Raw genomic sequence first — 22,294 nt, forward strand, 5'->3', positions numbered from 1 at the left:
ACCTAAAAACATTTAATATTTTTGGCTCTCACAGACCTGTAACTTCTTCTTTAAGAGGCTCCTCTGTCCTCCACTCATTACCTGTAGTAATGGCACCTGTTTGATCTTGTTATCAGTATTAAAGACACCTATCCACAACCTCAAACAGTCACACTCGAAACTCCACTATGGTACTATGGTGAAGACCAAGAGCTGTCAAAGGACACCAGAAACAAAATTGTAGCTCTGCACCAGGCTGGGAAGACTGAATCTGCAATAGGCAAGCAGCTTGGTGTGATGAAATCAACTGTGGGAGCAATAATAAGAAAATTGAAGACATACAAGGCCACTGATAATCTCCCTCGATATGGGGCTCCACACAAGATCTCACCCCCTGGGGTCAAAATGATCACAAGAACGGTGAGCAAAAATCCCAGAACCACACGGGGGGACCTAGTGAGTGAACTGCATAGAGCTGGGACCACCATAACAAAGGCTACCATTAGTAACACACTACGCCGCCAGGGACTCAGATCCTGCAGTGCCAGACGTGTCCCCCTGCTTAAGCCAGTACATGTCCGGGCCAGTCTGAAGTTTGCTAGAGAGCCTTTGGATTATCCAGAAGAGTATTGGGAGAATGTCATATGGTCTGATGAAACCGAAGTAGAACTGTTTGATAGAAACAAAACTCGGCGTGTTTGGGGGAGACAGAATGCTGAGTTACATCCAAAGATAACCATACCTACTGTGAAGAATGGGGTTGGCAACATCAGGCTTTGGGGCTGTTTCTCTGCAAAGGGACCAGGACGACTGATCCGTGTACATGAAAGAATGAATGGGGCCATGTATCATGAGATTTTGAGTTCAAACCTCCTTCCATCAGCAAGGGCATTAAAAATGAAACGTGGATGGGTCTTTCAGCATGATAAGAATCCCAAGCACACTGCCAGGGCAATAAAGGAGTGGATTCATAAGAAGCATATGAAGGTCCTGGAGTGGCCTAGCCAGTCTCCAGATCTCAACCCCATAGAAAATCTTTGGAGGGATTTGAAAATCCGTGTTGCCCAGCGACAGGCCCAAAACATCACTGCTCTAGAGGAGATCTGCATGGAGGAATGGACCAACATACCATCAACAGTGTGTGCCAACCTTGTGAAGACTTACAGAAAACGTTTGACCTCCTATTGCCAACAAAGGATATATAACAAAATATTGAGATGAACTTTTGTTAATGACCAAATACTTATTTTCCACCATAATATGAAAAATAAATCTTGCCAAATCAGACAAGGTGATTTTCTGGATTTGTTTTCTCATTTTGACTCTCATAGTTGTGGTCTACCTATGATGTCAATTACAGGCCTGTCTCATCTTTTTAAGTGGGAGAACTTGCACAACTGATGGCTGACTAAATACTTTTTTCCCCATTATATATGTAACATTGGTGTGTGTGGACCCACTGTGCCATGGATCAGGCTTACCCTGGAGGGGCATGACTAAGTGACTACCAGGTATTCACTAAAGCCTCTCATGAGATGAGGATAGGCTTGGCCACCAGTAGTCACGAGATACTACTCCAGGGCAGTCCCCGGGTCTACAGCAGTTGACAGGAGGGTCAGAGACATGGGTATGAGGTACAGGTGGACAGAGGCAATAACGTGGTTAGACAATCCAAGGGCAGGGCAGGCAGCATGGATTCAATAAGTGTAGCTGAGGTCAGGTAGGCAAGCTGGGTCAGAAAACAGGAGAGACAATAGCAGACAGCACCTTACAGGAATCTAAACAGAAACTGAAATAGAACCTTAGATCAGGGAAGAGTGGTGGGAGGAGCTGCCTAATAAATCCCCTGCTACTCGGGGACAGATAAGAGGCTCTCACTTCTGCAGGACCCGATGGGGTTAAAAACCTGCAGAAAGTGGCAGTGCCTCCCTATAGTCAGGTGAAGACTTAGGGCCCCGTCACACATAGCAACGCACCAGCGATCCTGACAGCGATATTACCTTGTCAGGATCGCTGGTGTGTCGCTACATGATCGCTGGGGAGCTGCCATACAGGCAGCTTCACCAGCGATCAGCACCAGCGATAGGAGGGTAACAAGCGACGCACGTCGCTTAGTTACCCACTGTGTACCTTAGTTACCAGCGCGCTGGTGCAGGGAGCTGGTAACCAAGGTACACACCGGGTTTCTAAGCAGTGCGCGGCACTTAGAAACCCAATGTGTACCTTGGTTACCAGCTCCCTGCACCAGCGTGCTGGTAACTAAGGTACACATTGGGTTTCTAAGCGCTGCGCGCCGCTTAGAGATGCGACGTTTACTTTTGTTACCAGCGCGCTGATCGTTGGTCTCCCGCCTGTCCCACACAGCGATGTGTGCTGGCCAGCGGGAGACCAGTGATCAAAAAAATGTCCTGGCCATTCCAGGACGATCAGCGATAAGCGGCAGGGGGGCCGGTCGCTGGTAAGTGTCACACACAGAGATCTTGTGACTCAGCGATCTTGTGACTCAGCAGCGATCTCGCTAGCGAGATCGCTATGTGTGACGGGGGCTTTATAGACAACAGGAGAATGTAGCAGTGTTGGAAATGCTACAAGAAACAGCTCAATGAGACCGTCCTAGACTAAGAAGAACAGAGCAGTGAGTAGGGTGGCACTTACCACCTGTGCGAGTCACCAACGTGACATTATAAAACATGATGCAGAGGACCCCAGATGAGAACATGCCCCATATATAAGATTGATGGACTGAAGACTTATTGTCCATCCTGGCTTCCTGATAAACCTGATATCTCACGGGGAAAAAGCATCTAGGCGGTAACATGGTTTTATAAAAATGTACTCCTTTTTATATTATGGCAGTATATTCTATTTATGATTATACTGTATACTGTCCTGATTGTTATTCCCATGTCACTATCAATGGGCTAGGAAATTATTTTGTGCTTTTTTTGTCTTTTAAAGCCTTTAGGTGCCTTACTACGGAATAATAAGGCTAAGCCTGCATTGAGTGGGGGCGCCATTATGCAGGTTTAGGATGTCAACCTCAGCTGCTCGGGTAGGGGCAAAGTGTTAAGTTGCTATAGGGATACAGTAATTGCCCTTCCTACCCTATTGTATTTTTAGATGATCCTCTTATCCCCTTCTTATATGTATTGTTTTGTGCTGTTAGTTGGCTCTTTTTAATGAGTTTATCTAATAAAGAGTTCAACATTTTTAAAGGGGTAATTTTTCTGTTGCTACTGTATTTTGGATACTCTTATATTGTTTATCCTAGTTTCTCTGTGAATCTTTGTGGTACTTACTAACATTTTAGTATCACACATTTAGGCCACATTCACACGTTTAGTATTTGATCAGTATTTTACATCAGTACTTGTCTTTAAACAATTTTTATTAAATATTAATTTTTTTATATATAGGGAAGGGAAAGAGGATAAGAAAAGGAAAGGGAAACGGGCAAGGAAATATTTATTAATGAGGGGTAGCAAAGGGAAAAAAAAGGTAAAAGGGGAAAGAAAATAAGAGGAGAGCAAAGATTGTACAGTCATATTTGTTACAATTAAGATCAAAGAGTACAAGATAACAATACAATACACAAATCATGGAAATTAAAGTCTTAATAACATATTAACCACCAGAGGTAATAATGAAAAAAATAACATTTTAAGGAAATAATTGACTCCAATAATCTAATTTTTTAAAATATTTTTCAAACATTTCATTTACTAGGGCAATTTTGCTTTCATATGTTTTATGTAAAGATATTTTTGCAATAATGTCATTGAGATTGGAAGTCATTTGTTTTTTTTCCATAAGGCTGCAATTTAATTTTTTATCACCAGAAATATATGGATAAGAAGGAGCCTAGAAGGAGGGGGGAGGTGTTCCATGTCAAGAGAAAAAATGACCATTTGGAGCGACAAAGTGATCTTCCTCTTCAGTAATTTGTTAATTAACTGGGAGACAAGGTAACATACATTTTTAAGTTTCGGACAGCTCCAATAAATATGTATTAAATCATTTTTTTTTCACACAATCTCTCCAGCAATTAGAATAATTTGGGATTGTTTTTGAAAGTCTAATTGGTCTATAGTACCACCTGGAAAACATCTTATAATAAGACTCATGGAGAGACATGCAGATGTTTGGAGCATAGGTTAGTTGTAGACTTTTCTCCCACTTGGTTAATGAAAAACACTTTTTGAGGTCCTCATCCCATTTAATGATGTGGGAATGTTTTCAAAGTGAATATCTTTATTGAGATGGTTATATAAATTATTAGTGTTCTAAAGTAATTTGTTGTTTGGATTCTCTGTCAATAGGCTGACTAACTCAATGAGGAGAGTTTTACTATTTAAAAGAGTTTGAATTTGTTCTTTAATCAATAAGAAGTGAAGGAAGTCTGTGCTAGTTAATTTGAAGTCACTGAAACAAAAAAACAGAGACTATCATATACGTGAAGCCTTTAATTTTTTTGATTCCTGTCAAAGTCCAAGAATCGGGAATATCTCATTTGCCCGTAAATTTAACAAAAAGAAAGGGGAATATTTTTTAATTGGTGAAATGTAGAAGTTTTTTTTTATTGGGATTAGCCAATTTTCCCAAGCCAGAATAGTGTCTTTAAAAATTGGATTAAGGGTTTCTGGAAATAAAGGATTAATTCAATGTTTGAAAAGTAATTCTTTAAGATGAACTTTGCTATAAATAACTCCAGATCATGTCAAGCGTTAGATGGGTCATCCAATAAACAATTCTTACTTTGTTGTATAAGGTTGTATTAATAATAATATGGAGTGAATATAAAAAAAAGGAATAACCAGCTAACCCTTCAATGTAGCTCGATCTGCACAGAAGCCCACAATTTACGCCACCACATGGCATTAGATAGGCACAGGGAAGGAAGAAGTTGATACAGCTTCTGATTCACAGTTCAAAGAGACGTGATTTCAAATCATGAAGTCTTTATTTCCAAAAAGAGTTAAAAATCAATAGAGAAATTCACAAATACAAAATATAGGAAACAAAATCCTCTGTAATGGAGGAGTAGTATGTGGGACAAAAAAAAAAAAAACAGAGGCTACCAGATGCGTTTCGAACATAAGTGCGTTCTTAGACTTGGTTTAAAAACAATGCTGCAAAAAGGAAGGAACCTTATGAAATGCATACAATTAGTGTGAAACAAATGCAGGTGAGTAAAGAGGGGAAAAAAGGAATGTTTGGAATAAATTCATAACAATAAAGAAAACAATGACAGGTTAGAAAGTAAAAAAGAGCAACAATAATATTACATTGGTAAACCTATGCATTAATAGTGTAACATTATGTCTCTCGTAAGATTCAGACCATAAGGTACTCTGGTATTTAGAAAGAAAATATAATACGTTTTTCTACTATGAAGCATTTTTTCACAGTCTCCACCCTGTATATATTTTGGGATACATTCTATGGCATAGGCTAGAAAGTTGATTGCTTGTCTGTTGTGACAAGACATAAAATGTTTAGATGCATTACAAGCATTACGATTAAATGAATTGGTAATATCATATAGCTGTTCCCTAATTCTGGATATTAATTTCCTAGAAGTGTAGCCTACATATTTTAAATTGCAGTCTCTGCATTCGATGACATAGACAACATGATCAGAGTTGTAGTTCATGAAGTTTTTAATTTTAAATGTTTTTCTGTTATCATTATTCGTAAAAGATTATTTTTTGACGGCATGTGTGCAAGTCATGCATTTGGTCTGACCGCATTTAAAAAAGTAAAAATGAGTAATTGGTTAACCTTTAGTGGCTTTTTTGGAGTGAAGGACCTAAGCGGATCTCTCGCAATACCAAAGAATGATCCGAAAATGATTTATGGTTTATTAAAACTTTAGTAAATTTGGAAATGGCAAATATATTTGTTAGTATAAGGTCAATACATGATGATGATTTATGGGCCTCAGAATTAGTGAGTAAATTCTCTAGAGATAGTATTAATACATCTGAATACATAAAAATTTTTGTTTTTTATCCAATTTTTTTAGCTGCACTGAAGAGGCACGAGAGGGGGAGGTAAAGTCCATAGAACCATCAGAAACCAAGTTAAAGTCCCCTAGAAGTAAGATTTTTCCTTTCTTGACTTCCTGTATTTTTTGATGAGTTTATCTAGGAATCTTATTTCTTTTTTTATTGGGAGCATATATATTTATGAAGAGAGGAGTACAGGGAAGAGGAGAATCAGCTCACCGGTTATGTGCTGTGCAGAGACTGCACTCCACATAATCGGTGAGCTGACTCTCCCCTTCCCCTTACCGCTCTCTTCATACTTTTGGGCTGTTATGCTCTGGTTTTTACTTATCTGTCTGCGGTACATGTACATGTGAATACTATTGTCTGCTACACTTATACACCAGCCATGGACACAGAGTTTGAGACTAAAAGACATATAAGCGTATTGTCTGCTACACTTTAACAGTGGCAATGGACACAGACTTTGAGACTAAAAGACTTTAAAGTGTATATCTGCACAGAGATCCAAGCCTCAGAGACTGGGAGTTCTGTGGAAACTGTTTGGGTAAGAATACAAGGAGAGAACAATATTGTATGCATTTAATACAGGCCGCCTGTGCAAGATGAAGATATGGATGAACTCTTTATGCATCAAATGGCCAAGCTCTCCAAAAAATATGACATAGTGGTCATGGGAGATTTAAACTATCCAGACATTTGTTGGGAATCGCTCTCAGGCAAAACTAGAAGGTCAAGCAAATTCTTATCCTCTCTTGCCGACAACTTTATCTTCAAAAAGGTAGGGGGGAAACAAGGGGATCTGCTACCTTGGATCTTATTCTTATAAACAGGGAGGAAATGGTTGAGGAGATAAGAGTGGCTGGGACCCTAGGAGGTAGCGACCATGCTATTTTAGAATTTTGGATAACTAGAAGCGAAAGACCTGTGAAGACTCAGACTTCAAAGTTGGATTTCAGAAAAGCAGATTTTAAGGGACTCAGAAAGAAAATTGGAGGGATCCAATGGCAGGATATCCTTAAGGACAAAAGTGACCAGGAAGCATGGGAAATTTTGAAAAATGAGATTCTCAAAACAAAATCGTTAACAATTCCGAAAAGAGGGAAGAATACGAAGCATTTAAGGAAACCAGGATGGATGAACACAGAACTTAAACACATGCTAAAAAGGAAGAAAGAAATGTTTATCAAATGGAAAGAGGGAGGCATATCTAATGAAGATTATAATGCAGTCTGCAGAACCTGCAGGGTATGAATCAGATAAGTAAATCTGACAATAAATTAAGGCTTGTAAGAGACATCAAAAGCAATAAAAAAGGATTTTGTGAATATTTCAAAAGTAAAAGAAAAGTCAAAGATGCTATAGGATTCTTACAGGACGAAAATGATGAAATGGTAAGAAAGGATGTTGAGAAGGCCGAACTTTTAAATTCCTATTTTGCATCTGTTTTCTCTAAGAAAGGAAATGTAACTTTAACTGATCTTCATGGGGCCAGTGAAGGAATAAAAGAATCCATACTATCCATAAAGAGAGAGATTTCTGGTCAGGGAACACTTAGCTAACATAAATGAATTCAAGTCTCCATGTCCAAATGAAATACACCCCAGAGTACTGAAGGAGATAGCAGAAGAATTTTTGAACCACTCTCCATAATCTTTGAAAATTCTTGGAGAACAGGAGAAGTCCCAGAAGACTGGAGAAGAGCAAATGTTCCTATCTTCAAAAAGGGGAAGAACATGGACCCATGGAACTTTAGGCTGGTGAGTCTGACTTCTATACCAGGAAAGATGTTTGTACCTGGGATAAGAATGAAGTGATTAACCGTAGTCAGCATGGGTTTGTAACTAGTAAGTCATGTCAGACTAACTTTATTTCCTTCTATGGTAGAATCACTGACTGGGTGGATCAGGGATATAGTAAATATCATGATTTATTAATAATAATCTTTCTTTTTATATAGTGCTAACATATTCCGCAGAGCTTTACAGTTTTGCACACATTGTCATCACTGTCCCCGATGGGGCTCACATTCTAGATTCCCTATCAGTATGTCTTTGGAATGTGGGAGGAAACCGGAGAACCCAGAGGAAACCCATGCAAACACGGGGAGAACATACAAACTCTTTGCAGATGTTGTCCTTGGTGGGATTTGAGCCCAGGACTCCAGCACTGCAAGGCTGCAGTTCTGCCCTTACTTCAAGCAAAGCATTTGACAAAGTATCTCACACCATCCTTATTGAAAAAATGATTAAGTATGGAATAGACAAGGCAACTGTTAGGTGGATTCATAACTGGCTCAGTGATCAGACCTAAAGAGTGGTCGTAAATGGCTGCACATCCAGTGGAAGAATGTCTCAAGTGGGGTACCACAGGGCTCTGTTCTGGGCCCTCTATTATTCAATATCTTTATCAATGATTTAGATGAAGGAATTGAGGGTAAACTGATTAAATTTGCTGATGACACAACGCTAGGAAGATAGCTAATACTAAAGAAGAGAGGATTCAAAAAGATATAAATAAACTGGAGTGTTATGAGTTCATTTTCTCCTTCACCTCTGATGTCTGATGAACTCCCTCTGCTGGTGAAAGGAGGTAGTGAAATTGATCTGGATGGGAAGAACCTGTCATCTGAACAGGTGGAGTGTGATTGGACATACGGAATTTCTGAGTGGATATAAGGCAGCCGACGCCCTGCAGGGTTGCTGGTGATCCTTTCTGCTCTGAGCTCTGGCATCCAGTTTAGTTCCTGTCTACTAAAAGTTTTTGCTCTGCTATTTTTCCATGAGATTTTGTCTGTTTACTTAGTGTTTGTATTCAGCCTGCCCTGGTTGGGACGGGCTGAACTCCATTTTTGTCTCTGATCAGTTGATCTCTTTGCTCTGTCTTTTGAATATACCTGAGTGCTGATATAGTGATTTTGAAGTCTAGTGACTTCAGGGCCTTTTCTATCAGACGTTTTGGACATTATTTTTGGCAGGGTTTTTTGCATGATTGCAGCCAGCATCTTTTCTGTCCTTTCCTATCTAGTTAGTTGGGCCCCATCATTTGCTCAGCCTGTCTTTCTGTCTGTGTGTTTTCATCTGTTTTTCACCGACAATACATGTTGGGGGCTGTCTATTGCTTTGGGGTCTGCTCTGGCGCAGTTTAGATTTCCCCTTTCTTTCTTTAGGCTTATTTAGCTCTCCGGCTGTGATGAGGGGTCTAGGGCACCATAGGAACCCCCCACGGCTACTGTTAGTTGTGGTGAATAGGATCAGGGGTCTGCAATCCGCTAGCTACCAACCTCTCTGGTTTTCTGGACTTAGCTTGTGTTTTTGTTTTTTCCTCCTCCAGTGACTCATTCATAACACTGGAGCAGTGGGCAGCAACTAATAGAATGGTTTTTAACAGGGAAAAATGCAAAGTGCTAAATCTGGGAAATAAAAATGAAAAAAGCATATACAAAATGGGAGGAATTTTACTAAGCAACAGCACATGTGAAAAAGACTTGGGTATAGTAATAGATCACAGACTGAACATGAGTCAACAATGTGATGCAGCAGCAAAAAAGGCAAATGCAATTCTGGGATGTATTAAGAGAAGCATACAGTCTAGATCACGTGAAGTCATTATTCCCCTCTACTCCTCTTTGGTCAGACCTCATCTAGAATACTGTGTCCAATTTTGGGCACCACATTTTTAAAAAGACAACAAACTGGAGCAAGTTCAGAGAAGAGCAACCAGAATGGTGACCGGTCTGCAAACCATGTCCTATTAGGAACGGTTACAGGATATGGGAATGTTTAACTTGCAAAAAAGAAGACTGAGAAGATACTTAATAGCTGTCTACAAATATCTCAAGGGCTGTCACGGTGTAGAGGGATCATCATTATTCTCATTTGCACAAGGAAAGACTAGAAGCAATGCGATGAAACTGAATGGGAGGAGACACAGATTAGGTAATAGAAAAAAACTTTTTGACAGTTAGGGTGATCAATGAGTGGAATGGGCTGCCACGAGAGGTGGTGAGTTCTCCTTCAATGGAAGTCTTCAAACAGAGGCTAGACAGACATCTGTCTAGGATGATTTAGTGAATCCTGCTTTGAGCAGAGGGTTGGACCAGATGATCCAGGAGGTCCCTTCCATCTCTACCAGTCTCTGGTTCTATGACATGACATTTTTGCCTCTATGTTTAATGCTACTGAACAGAATTCAGTGAGTTCAGCCTCTGGGAATAATAATACAGTCACGAACGATGATTTTTATACACACATGAAACAATTGGAGCAAAAGATGCTTAAAGAGACTAAGGGAAGCCATAACACTAAAATCCTACATAGCAAAAGATATGATACCAAGAGTCTTGAGAATACGTAAGAATTGTACTTACACTTACTCAGAAGATTTCCAACAGGAATGGAATCAAATTCTGTCCTCTTGTTTATTAAAACTCACGACACTCATTGTGAAATATGAGGAGGTTGAATTGGGCAAACCCCCAAAAAATGACAAAAGCCTTACAGACCTACCTATGCCATCCATCATGAGAATTCATCAGAATATAACACATTTAAAGAAAAAATCCTTCAAAATTTCGACAAATTGTAAAATAATATCGCCACTATGAAAAAGAACAAGTTTGGCAGAGACATCAAAGATTTTACCAACAACCAGGTTTATAAATGGCACCAGAATAGATCCATTCTCAAAAGTAAAGGAAGTGGTCAGTCATACAAAAATCAGAGGAGAGTAAGTTTTGCCAGCCAAAATACATCTATGGGCTCTTCTTCCTCACAAGTGGGAGATGATATCTCAGACACTTATTTGAGATTTGAAGACAACCAGATCTAGAACTGGACAAAGGGCAAAAGAAAAAACTGGTGAATTAAGCAGGAAGAAAACTCAAGAGGAAGAAGATATTCTCCACGCCTGAAGAACAAATACTAACATGTTCAGTGTGGAACTTATCAAGCTACATACTCTCTACTTCACAGATTTTCCTTCCCTCAAAAGTACTAAATTTCTCCCCAACTAATAAATTTAATGTCTTCCAAATTATTTTGGATGTCAATAAGTTGGCTAGAAATTTCACATTAACCCCTTCATGACCCAGCCTATTTTGACCTTAACTCCTTTCCAACCCATGACGCCTTCGTTGGTGTCATGAAAACGCGTGCCAATACGACCCATGTTGCCTACGTAGGCGTCATGGTATAAATCACCCTCCTGCGGGTCGGGTGACCAGGGTCACTGAATGGTCACACGACCCACAGATACAGGACCCTTTGTGCTTCACCCCGGGGGGTGTCTTAGCCCCCTGTGGCTATGATTGCTCTGATTGGCTGTTGAAAGTGAAATAGCCAATCAGAGCGATAGTAATATTTCCTCAATGAAATTTGATGAAATATTACAATCCAGCCATGGCCAATGCTGAAATAGCATTGGGCATGGCTGAAGACACCGATCCAACCCCCCCATGACTGACGGGGGCGATCGGCCCCCGCCACCGAATAACAGTGGCTATCTGCCATGCCATCATCATCTGCTCCCCCTCCCCTTCCCTCCGCTCCCCCGCCTTCCGATCACCCCCCTCCCCCCAGTACCCTCCAAGTCCCGCTGTGGCTCCCGGTGTCCCACCGTCCCGGATCATGGGCGCCGCCATCTTCCAAAATGGCATGCTCATGCGCAGTGCGCCCGTCAAATCTGCCAAACGGCAGATTCAATTCATTAATTTTGATCAATGTGATAGATCCTATCATAGCAATCAAAATAAAAAAAATAGTAAATCACCCCCCCCTATAACCCCCATAGGTAGGGATAAATAAAATATTAGGGTTAAGGTTAGAATTAGGGTTAGGGTTAAAATTAGGGTTAGAATTAGGGTTAGGGTTAGAATTAGGGATAGGGTTAGAATTAGGGTTAGGTGTTGTGAGTTCATTTTCCCCTTCACCGTCGATGACTGATGAACTCCCTCTCCTGGTGAAGGAAGATAGTGAGGCTGATTACCAAACACCTGATCTGATAGATGATGACTAGGTAACAGGAAATTCTGACTGGATATAAGGCAGCCGACGCCCTTCTGAGTCGCTGGTGATTTCTCTGCTGGATTCTTGGAGACCAGTCTATTCCTGCTTCCAAAGATAAGTTTTTGCTCTGCTATTGAACTTATTAGTTTAGTTTTGTTTGCCTTGTTTTTTGGAGTTCAGTCATCCCCTGTCGGGGGTGTGCTGAGTTCCATTTTTGTCTCTGATCAGTTTGTCTCTTTGCTCTGTCTTCAGAATTTACCTGAGTGCTGATATAGTCTTTTTGAAGTCCTAGCGACTTCAGGGCCTGTTTTTCCTATCAGACGGTTGGGACATTTTTTGGTAGGGTTTTTTACGAATTGCAGACAGCAGCTTTTCTATCCTGTCCTTTTTAGTTAGCTTGGGCCCCATCGTTTGCTCAACCTGTCTTTCTATCTGTGTTAGTGTTTTCATCTTGCTTCACCGTCATTATATGTTGGGGGCTGCCTATTGCTTTGGGGTCTGCTCTGGGGCAGTTTAGATTTCCCCTTTCTTTCTTTAGGCCTATTTAGTTCTCCGGCTGTGTTCGAGGGGTCTAGGGCATCGTAGGAACCCCCCACGGCTACTGTTAGTTGTTGTGGATAGGATCAGGGGTCTGTAATCCGATAGCTACCAACCTCTCCGGTTTTCTGGACTTAGCTTGTATTTTTGTTTTTTCCTCCTTCCGTGACTCAATCATAACAGAATCAAAAAACCCTACCAAAAAATGTCCCAACCGTCTGATAGGAAAAACAGGCCCTGAAGTCGCTAGGACTTCAAAAAGACTATATCAGCACTCAGGTAAATTCTGAAGACAGAGCAAAGAGACAAACTGATCAGAGACAAAAATGGAACTCAGCACACCCCCGACCGGGGATGACTGAACTCCAAAAAACAAGGCAAACAAAACTAAACTAATAAGTTCAATAGCAGAGCAAAAACTTATCTTTGGAAGCAGGAATAGACTGGTCTCCAAGAATCCAGCAGAGAAATCACCAGCGACTCAGAAGGGTGTCGGCTGCCTTATATCCAGTCAGAATTTCCTGTTACCTAGTCATCATCTATCAGATCAGGTGTTTGGTAATCAGCCTCACTACCTTCCTTCACCAGAAGAGGGAGTTCATCAGACATCGACGGTGAAGGGGAAAATGAACTCACAACAGTTAGGGTTGGAATTAGGGTTAGGGTTGGAATTAGGGTTAAGATTGGAATTAGGGTTAGGGTTGGAATTAGGGTTAGGGTTGGAATTAGGGTTAGGGGTGTGTTGGGGTTAAGGTTGGGATTAGGGTTATGGTTAGTGTTGGGATTAGGGATGTTTTGGGGTTAGGGTTGTGGTTAGGGGTGTGTTGGGGTTAGGGTTGGAGTTAGAATTGAAGGATTTCCTCTGTTTGGGCACATCAGGAGGTCTCCAAACGCGACATGGTGCCACCATTGATTCCAGCCAATTTTGGGTTCAAAAAGTCAAAAGGTGCTCCCTCCCTTCCAAGCCCCAACGTGTGCCCAAACAGTGGTTTACCCCAACATATGGGGTATCAGCGTACTCAGGAAAAATTAGACCCTCAAAGTTGTTGTGCAATTTTTCCTGTTACCCTTGGGAAAATAAAAAATGGGGTCTAAAAAATTATTTTCGTGGAAAAAAAATGATTTTTTTATTTTCACGGCTCTGCGTTATAAACTTCTGTGAAGCACTTGGGGGTTCAAAGTGCTCACCAGACATCTAGATAAATTCCTTGAGAGGTCTAGTTTCCAAAATGGGGTCACTGGTGGGGGGTTTCCACTGTTTAGGCACATCAGGGGCTCTGCAAATATAACGATGCCTGCAGACCATTCCATCAAAGTCTGCATTTCAAAAAGTCACTACTTCCATTCCAAGCCCCGAAGTTTGCCCAAGCAATGATTCCCCCCACATATGGGGTACCAGCGTTCTCAGGACAAACTGGACAACAACTTTTGGGGTCCAATTTCTCCTGTTACCCTTGTGAAAATAAAAAATTGTGGGCTAAAAATAATTTTTTTGAGGAAAAAAATGATTTTTTTATTTCACGGCTCTGCGTTATAAACTTCTGTGAAGCACTTTGGGGTTCAAAGTGCTCACCACACATCTAGATAAGTTCCTTGGGAGGTATAGTTTCCAAAATGGGGGTCACTTGTGGGGGGTTTCCACAGGTTAGGCACATCAGGGGCTCTACCAACGCGACATGGCGTCCGCTCTCAATTCCAGCCAATTTTGTGTTCAAAAAGTCAAAAGGCGCTCCTTCCCTTCTGAGCCCTGCCGTGCGCCCAAACAAAGGTTCCCCCTACATATGGGCTACCAGCGTACTCAGGACAAACTAGACAACAACTTTTGGGGTCCAATTTCTCCTGTTACCCTTGGAAAATAAAAAAAGTGGGATAAAAAATAATTTTTGATGAAAAAAATGTTTTTTATTTTCACAGCTCTGGGTTTATAAACTTCTGTGAAGCACTTTGGGGTTCAAAGTGCTCACTACACATCTAGATAAGCTACTTGGGGGGTCTAGTTTCCAAAATTGGGTCACTTGTGGGGGGTTTCTCCTGTTTAGGCACATCAGGGGCTCTGCAAACGCAACATGACGCCCGCAGAACATTCCATCAAAGTCTGCATTCCAAAATGGCGCTCCTTCCCTTCCGAGCTCTCCCATGCACCCAACCAGTGGTTCCCCCCACATATGGGGTATCGGTGTACTCAAGACAAATTGCACAACAACTTTTGTGGTCCAATTTCTCCTGTTAGCCTTGTGAAAATAAAAAATAGTGGGCTAAAAAGTCATTTTTGAGGGAAAAAATGATTTTTGTATTTTCACTGCTCTGTGTTATAAACTTCTGTGAAGCACTTGGGGGTTCAAAGTGCTCACCACACATCTAGATAAGTTCCTTAAGGGGTCTAGTTTCCAAAATGTTGTCACTTGTGGGAGTTTTTCACTGTTTAGGCACACAGGGGCTCTCCAAACACGACATGGTGTCCGCTAATGATTGGAGCTAATTTTCCATTCAAAAAGTCAAATGGCGCTCCTTCCCTTCCAGGCCCTGCCGTGCGCCCAAACAATGGTTTATGACCACATATGAGGTATCAGTGTACTCAGGAGAAATTGCCCAACAAATTTTTTGATCCGTTTTATCCTGTTGCCCATGTGAAAATGAAAAAACTGTGGCTAAAAGAACACTTTTGTGAAAAAAAGTACTTTTTTTTACGGATCAATTTGTGAAGCACCTGGGGGTTCAAAGTGCACACTATGCATCTAGAAAAGTTCCTTGGGGGGGTCTAGTTTCCAAAATGGGGTCACTTGTGGGGGAGCTCCAATGTTTAGGCACACAGGGGCTCTCCAAACGCTACATGACAACCGCTAAATATTCCAGCATATTTTCCATTCAAAAAGTCAAATGGCGCTCCGTCCCTTCTGAGCCCTGCCGTGCGCCCAAACAGTAGTTTATGACCACATATGAGGTATCGTTGTACTCAGGAGAAATTGCCCAACAAATTTTAGTATCCATTTTATCCTGTTGCTCATGTGAAAATGAAAAAATTGATGCTAAAAGAAAATTTTTGTTGGAAAAATTAAAATGTCCATGTCATGATCCAGGATGGGCTTTGTCTTTGGCCTGTCCTGATCAGACAGGAGTTAATTGTTTCTGCCTCTCTCTGGCAGAGGGCAGCTATTTAATGCTCACTTGACCTAGGTCCGGTGTCGGTTATACTCCTGCCCTCGGCTGAGTTAGTTGACCTTGTGCGTACTTGTGCCTTGTGCCTGATATCTTGCTTTGGTTTTGATCTGGTTCTGTCCCTGTTACGAGTTCTGCCTATCCCTCTTGTACTGCGCTACCTCTCTGTGTATGACCCTCTGCCTGTGACGTGACTATTCTCTGCTCGTCCCTCTGGTACCGCACAGCCCTCTCCGTGTACAAACCCTCGCTTGTCTGACCTGCGTTTTCCTCTACTACAGTTTCCCTGCAGTAGGTACATTATATCATCTTCAGCAGTAGGACGCTAAGCCCCGCCCCCTGCAGTCACATGATCTAGGTCCTGGGACTCCTTACTATTTTCAGTGCCGCAGGTCCTGTCTGCTTGAACCCCGTCACTACTGTATTGGACCCCGCACTCTCCCATAGTGTGGGTAAGTCACCCTGCTCGGCGTGGCAGTTTGCCGACGCTGACAGGGTCCTGACATTTGAGTCCTGACAGTCCATTTTTTCCTTCCACGTTGCTTTAGTTACAGTGAAGCCCCTGAAGGGTTCATAATCTTGAGTGTAGTTTTGAGTAGTTTGAGGGGTGCAGTTTTTAGAATAGTGTCACTTTGGGGTATTTTCTTCCATATAGACCCCTCAAAGTGACTTCAAATGTCAGGTGGTCTCTAAAAAATGGTTTTGTAAATTTTGTTGTAAAAATGAGAAATCGCTGGTTAACTTTTAAGCATTATAACTTCCTAACAAAAAAAAATTTTGGAGCCAAAATTGTGCTCATGTAAAGTTGACATGTGGGAAATGTTATTTATTAACTATTTTGTGTCACATAACTCTCTGGTTTAACATAATAAAAATTCAAAATTAGAAAATTGTGAAATTTTCAAAATTTTCGCCAAATTTCCAGTTTTTTCACAAATAAACGCAAAAATTATCAACCTAAATTTACCACTAACATGAAGCCCAATATGTCACAAAAAACAGTCTCAGAATCACTAGGATCTGTTGTTATTACCTCATATAGGGACACTGGTCAAAATTGCAAAAAATGGCCAGGTCATTAACCCATTCACCCCAAAGCTTGTGTTCAACTTCCTGACCAGGCAATTTTTTTCAATTCTGACCAATGTCACTTTATGAGGCCATAACTCTGGAACACTTCAACGGATCCCGGCGAGTCTGAGAGTGTTTTCTTGTGACATATTTTACTTTATGATACTGGTAAAATTTCTTCAATATGACTTACGTTTATTTGTGAAAAAAACAGAAATTTGGCGAAAATTTTGAAAATTTAGCAATTTTTGAACTTTGAATTTTTATGCCCTTAAATTAGAGAGATATGTCACAAAAACTAGTTCATAAATAACATTTCCCACATGTCTACTGTACATCAGCACAATTTTTTTTGTTAGGAAGTTATAAGGGTTAAAAGTTGACCATCGATTTTTCATTTTTTCAATAAAATTTACGAAACCATTTTTTTAGGGACCACCTCACATTTGAAGTCACTTTGAGGTGACTATATGACAGAAAATACTCAAAAGTGACACATTCTAAAAACTGCACCCCTCAAGGTACTTAAAACCACATTCAAGAAGTTTATTAACCCTTCAGGTGCTTCACACGATCTGAAGCAATGTCAAAGGAAAAAATGAACATTTAACTTTTTGTCACAAAAATGATCTTTCAGCAACGATTTGCTTATTTTTGTAAGGGTAAAAAGGGAAAATGGTCCACTAAAGTTGTTGAGAAATCTCTCCTGAGTACGCCGATACTTGATATGTGGGGGAAAACCACTGTTTGGGCACACGGCAGGGCTCGGAAGGGAAGAAGCACCTTTTGACTTTTTGAACGCAAAATTGGCTGGAATTGAGAGCGGATGCCATGTTGCTTTTGAAGAGCCCCTGAAGTGCCTAAATATTATAAAACCCTCACAAGTAACCCCATTATGAAAACTAGACCCTTTAAGGATCTCGTGGCTGTGTGGTGAGCACTTTGAACCCCCAGGTGCTTCACAGAAGTTTATAACATAGAGCTGTGAAAATAAAAAAAATCACATTTTTTTCCACAAAAATGATCTTTTCTCAACGTTTTTTTATTTTCTCTAGTGTAAAAGGAGAAAATGGTCCATGAAAGTTGTTGAGCAGTTTTTCCTGAGTATGCCGTTACCCCACATGTGGGGGAAACCACTGTTTGGGCGCACGGCAGGGCTCAGAATGGAAGGAGCACCTTTTGACTTTTTGAACGCAAAATTGGCTGGAATTGAGAGCAGAAGTCATGTCGCGTTTGAAGAGCCCCTGATATGCCTAAACATTAGAAAATCCTCACAAGTGACCCCATTTTGGAAAGTAGACCTTTTAAGGAACTTATGTAGCTGTGTGAGGAGCACTTTGAACCCCCAGATGCTTCACAGAAGTTTATAACGTAGAGCCGTGAAAATAAATAATAACATGTTTTCCACAAAAATGATCTTTTAGCAACAATTTTTTTATTTTCACAAGTGTAAAAGGAGAAAATGGTCCACTAAAGTTGTTTAGCAATTTCTCCTGAGTCCGCCGATACCCCATATGTGGGGGAAACCACTGTTTGGGCGAATGGCAGGGCTCGGAACGGAAGGAGTTCCTTTTGACTTTTCAACCCAAAATTGGCTGGAATTGAGAGCAGATGCCATGTTGCATTTGAAGAACCCCCAAATGCATTTGAAAACCCCCACAAGTGACCCCATTTTGGAAACTAGACCCTTTAAGGAACTTATGTAGCTGGGTGATGAGCACTTTGAACCCCCAGGCTCTTCACAGAAGTTTATAACATAGAGCAGTGAAAAAAAATCAAATTTTTTTCCACAAAAATGATCTTTTAGCAACAATTTTTTTTTTTTTTCACAAGGGTAACAAGAGAAATTGGACTTCAAAAGTTGTTGTACAATTTGTCCTGAGTATGCTGATACCCCATATATGCAGGTAAACCACTATATGGGTGCATGGCAGAGCTCTGAGGCGAAGGAGCGTCGTTTGGCTTTTCAATGCAAAATTGGCTGGAATTGAGATCAGACGCCACGTCTCATTTGGAGAGCCCCTGATGTGCATAAACAGTGGAAACCCCCAACAAGTGACACCATTTTGGAAAGAAGACCCCCTAAGGAAATTATCTAGATGTGTGGTGAGCACTTTGAACGCCCAAGTACTTCATAGAAGTTTATAACGTAGAGCCGTAAAAATAAAAAATCATATTTTTTTCACATAAATGATCTTTTCACCCCCAATGGTTTTTTCCCAAGGGTAATTGGAGAAATTGGACCCCAAAAGTTGTTGTGCAATTTGTCCTGAGTACGCTGATACCCCATATGTGGGGGTAAACCACTATTTGGGTGCATGGCAGAGCTTGGAAGGGAAGGAGCACTGTTGTACTTTTTCAATGCAAAATTGGCTGAAATTAAGACCGGATGCCATGTCACATTTGGAGAGCCCCTGATGTTCCTAAACAGTGGAAACCCCCCACAAATGACAGCATTTTAGAAACTAGACCGCTTAAGGAACTTATCTAGATGTGTGGTGAGCACTTTGAATCCCCAAGTGCTTCACAGAAGTTTATAACGTAGAGCCATAAAAATAATCATATTTTTTTCACAAAACTGATCTTTTCACTCTCAATTTTTTATTTTTACAAAGGTAACAGGAGAAATTGGACCCCAAAAGTTGTTGTACTATTTGTCCTGAGTTCACCAATACCTCATATGTGGGGGTAAATCACTGTTTGTGCACACAGCAGAGCTTGGAAGGGAAGGAGCACCGTTTGACTTTTTCAACACAGAATTGGCTGGAATTAAGATCGGGCGCGTGTCGCGTTTGTAGAGCCCCTGATTTGTGTAAACAGTGGAAAACCCCCAATTCTAACTCCAACCCTAACCCCAACACACCCCTAACCCAAATACCAACCCTAACCATAACCCTATCCACAAAACTAACCCTACTACACCCCTAAACCTAATCCCAACCCTAACCCTAATTCCAACTGTAACCATAATCCAAACCCTAACCCCAACTCTATCCCCAACCCTAACTTTAGCCCTAACCCTAACTTTAGCCCCTACCCTAACTTTAGCCCCAACTCTAACCCTAACTTTAGCCACAGCCCTAATCCTATCTTTAGCCCAACTCACTTTAGCCCAACTCTAACCCTAATGGGAAAATGGAAATAAATTAATAAATTGCATGCTATAGAAGCTGTCACCGCTGCACTTACTGCACACTGACCTGAGAGACTTCATGACACGCACTGCGCATGACAGGAAGTTTCTCAGTTCTGGTAACCCGGATGTCGTCATTACATCAGGTTACCATGGCAGCGATCAGGACCCCGTGTCACGCCGCGGGGTCTCCGATCCAAAGGCAGAGGAGCTGTCGGCCCTCTGCCTGCTGCCGAAATGCTGCGATCATGTTCAATCGCAGCATTTCGGGGGTTAAAGTGTCCGGAATGGACCGTGACTGCTCCTGGCACTTCGCGCTGGGTGTCAACTGTGAATCAGCTGACACCCGGCCATGATCTGCCGCACACCACCCGTGTCCGCGGCCAATCGCTATGACGTACTATACTATCCATGGTTAAATTGTGCTGGGTCACATGGATGGTACAGTACGTCAGCTGTCAGAAAGGGGTTAAGGTATGGAAAAGAGTTAAAATAAACAATAATATTAATGTTAGCATTAGCTAGACATTCCATTGGGATAATACATAAAAGTACTTACCTAGACTATGCTGTGATTAAAAACGGGTTAAAAGTTAAAAAAAATACAGTGTGCAGCTGACCTGATAGTGAGTATATACTGAGTATTGTTAAATAGGAGGTAACTGGTAGGTTTATTGATAATAGAGAAGGAAGTTTTATCCCATTACTGGAGCAAACACATTATAATCCTGAGTCATTCAGTGAGGATTGGTGGAGAAAGTATCCAATAAATCCCATAAAATAAAATTTTCCCATTAAATACATTAGTCAACTATCCACATAGTGAGACCCTTGGAAACATTTCCTGTACAATTCTCTAGAATAGATAAATCTCTTTAAATAGTACATAGACTTACATAGACATAGTACATAGACGTACATAGACATAGACTTAGACATAGACATAGACATTATAAAAAAAAACAAAAAATACAATGTACTTAAGCACTAACAGGTAATTGCAACTTACTTGCCTCTTGGGTCCATTGCCGCTCTTCCCCTGCACAGAGTGGTCACAGATGATCCTGCCAGGGATTTAGCTGCTTCTGATGACATCACATATGCTGTCAGGTGACCCGGGACCAGGGGCTCCTTCCCCTGTCCCTAACACTAGGAGGTGCCCTAGCTCGCCCTATTCCCTGGGATACTTCTGAAGATGAAGATGCTGGGCTTCCATCCTTGACTTATCTCCTAAATCAGCCCTCTGTCTGTTCTCTTTCCCCACCCAGGGAAGAGGGGCGCTACTGTGCACCGTAGTACACCAACCCGACAAACAAGGCAACACAAACAAGGGTTAACAGAAAACTCCAGGTATACGAAATATTCACTCACATATAACAGAGAAATGCTTCGGGGCATGGAGGTAGGGGAATGAACCAAAATAGAGAAGGATAGGGAATTACCACACATACAAACCAGCAACAATCACAGATAACTCTTCCAGCTCTCCTCATATGAACAATCTCCCTCTGTTAGCCATGCAGCAAATGCTAGCTCTGACAAGGATTAGCAACAGAGCCCAGATTATAAAGGGGAAAGGAGTGGCTAACTGAGCTCAGCTGCGAGCACAGAGATTTCCAACATGGCTGATTAACCCATGTTCTGCAAGAAGGAATAAACACCATTAAAATGAAGAAGTGCTTTTTCTCAGTGCCAGAGTAGGATACATCAGACACTGCGGTCTTCTGGCTCCACACTGTCGTGGTGACCCCGTGACAATGTGGTACTCGCAGGTACGCAGGACGCAGTGACGAGGCACGAGACGGTTTAGTGCTTTTAGTATTAACATTTATAGGCCTAGAGCTAACTGTCCTCAGTTGTAGCCTAACCAACCAAAGGGGTAACAAGAACTGCCCTTGCAGGTGCTCTATACAAGCAAACACACAAACAGGGTAGAGCACGACTACGTCCGGCAAGAGCAGGTCACTATAGGGCCGCGGTATGGCCGACTACGGGTCCTTAATTATGTAGTCAACTTAACCGTCCAGATGTCCCTCGCCATTCAGGATGGTGGTCTCTCAGCGAAGCAGTCGCTGGGCCCAGTTGCTGAAGCATTGACAAAGTCTTCGAGCGCTCCGGCGCTCCGATGACACTGAAGCACATTAGGCCCCGGAGGAGTCCTTGGACGGATGGGCCGCAGCCCCCGGACTGGGGCAAGCGGCAGCGATGTGGGGTGGCGAGGAGCGGGCCACCTGCGCAGCTACCAGCTGCGACGGGGAATCCGTAGCGAGCAACAGCCCCGCCCTTGCCGCGGACCGGAGCGGGACACTTGCCGCGGCCATGGGTAGGAGCAGGGTGGCCACGGGTGGCGGGAGGCAGGCCGCAGCCACGGGCCGGAGCGAGGCGGCAACGGCCGCGAGCGACCG

Source organism: Dendrobates tinctorius, unplaced genomic scaffold (genome assembly GCF_039654945.1).
Source record: "Dendrobates tinctorius isolate UK_male_01 unplaced genomic scaffold, ASM3965494v1 ptg000243l, whole genome shotgun sequence".
NCBI classification, from domain to species: Eukaryota; Metazoa; Chordata; class Amphibia; order Anura; family Dendrobatidae; genus Dendrobates; species Dendrobates tinctorius.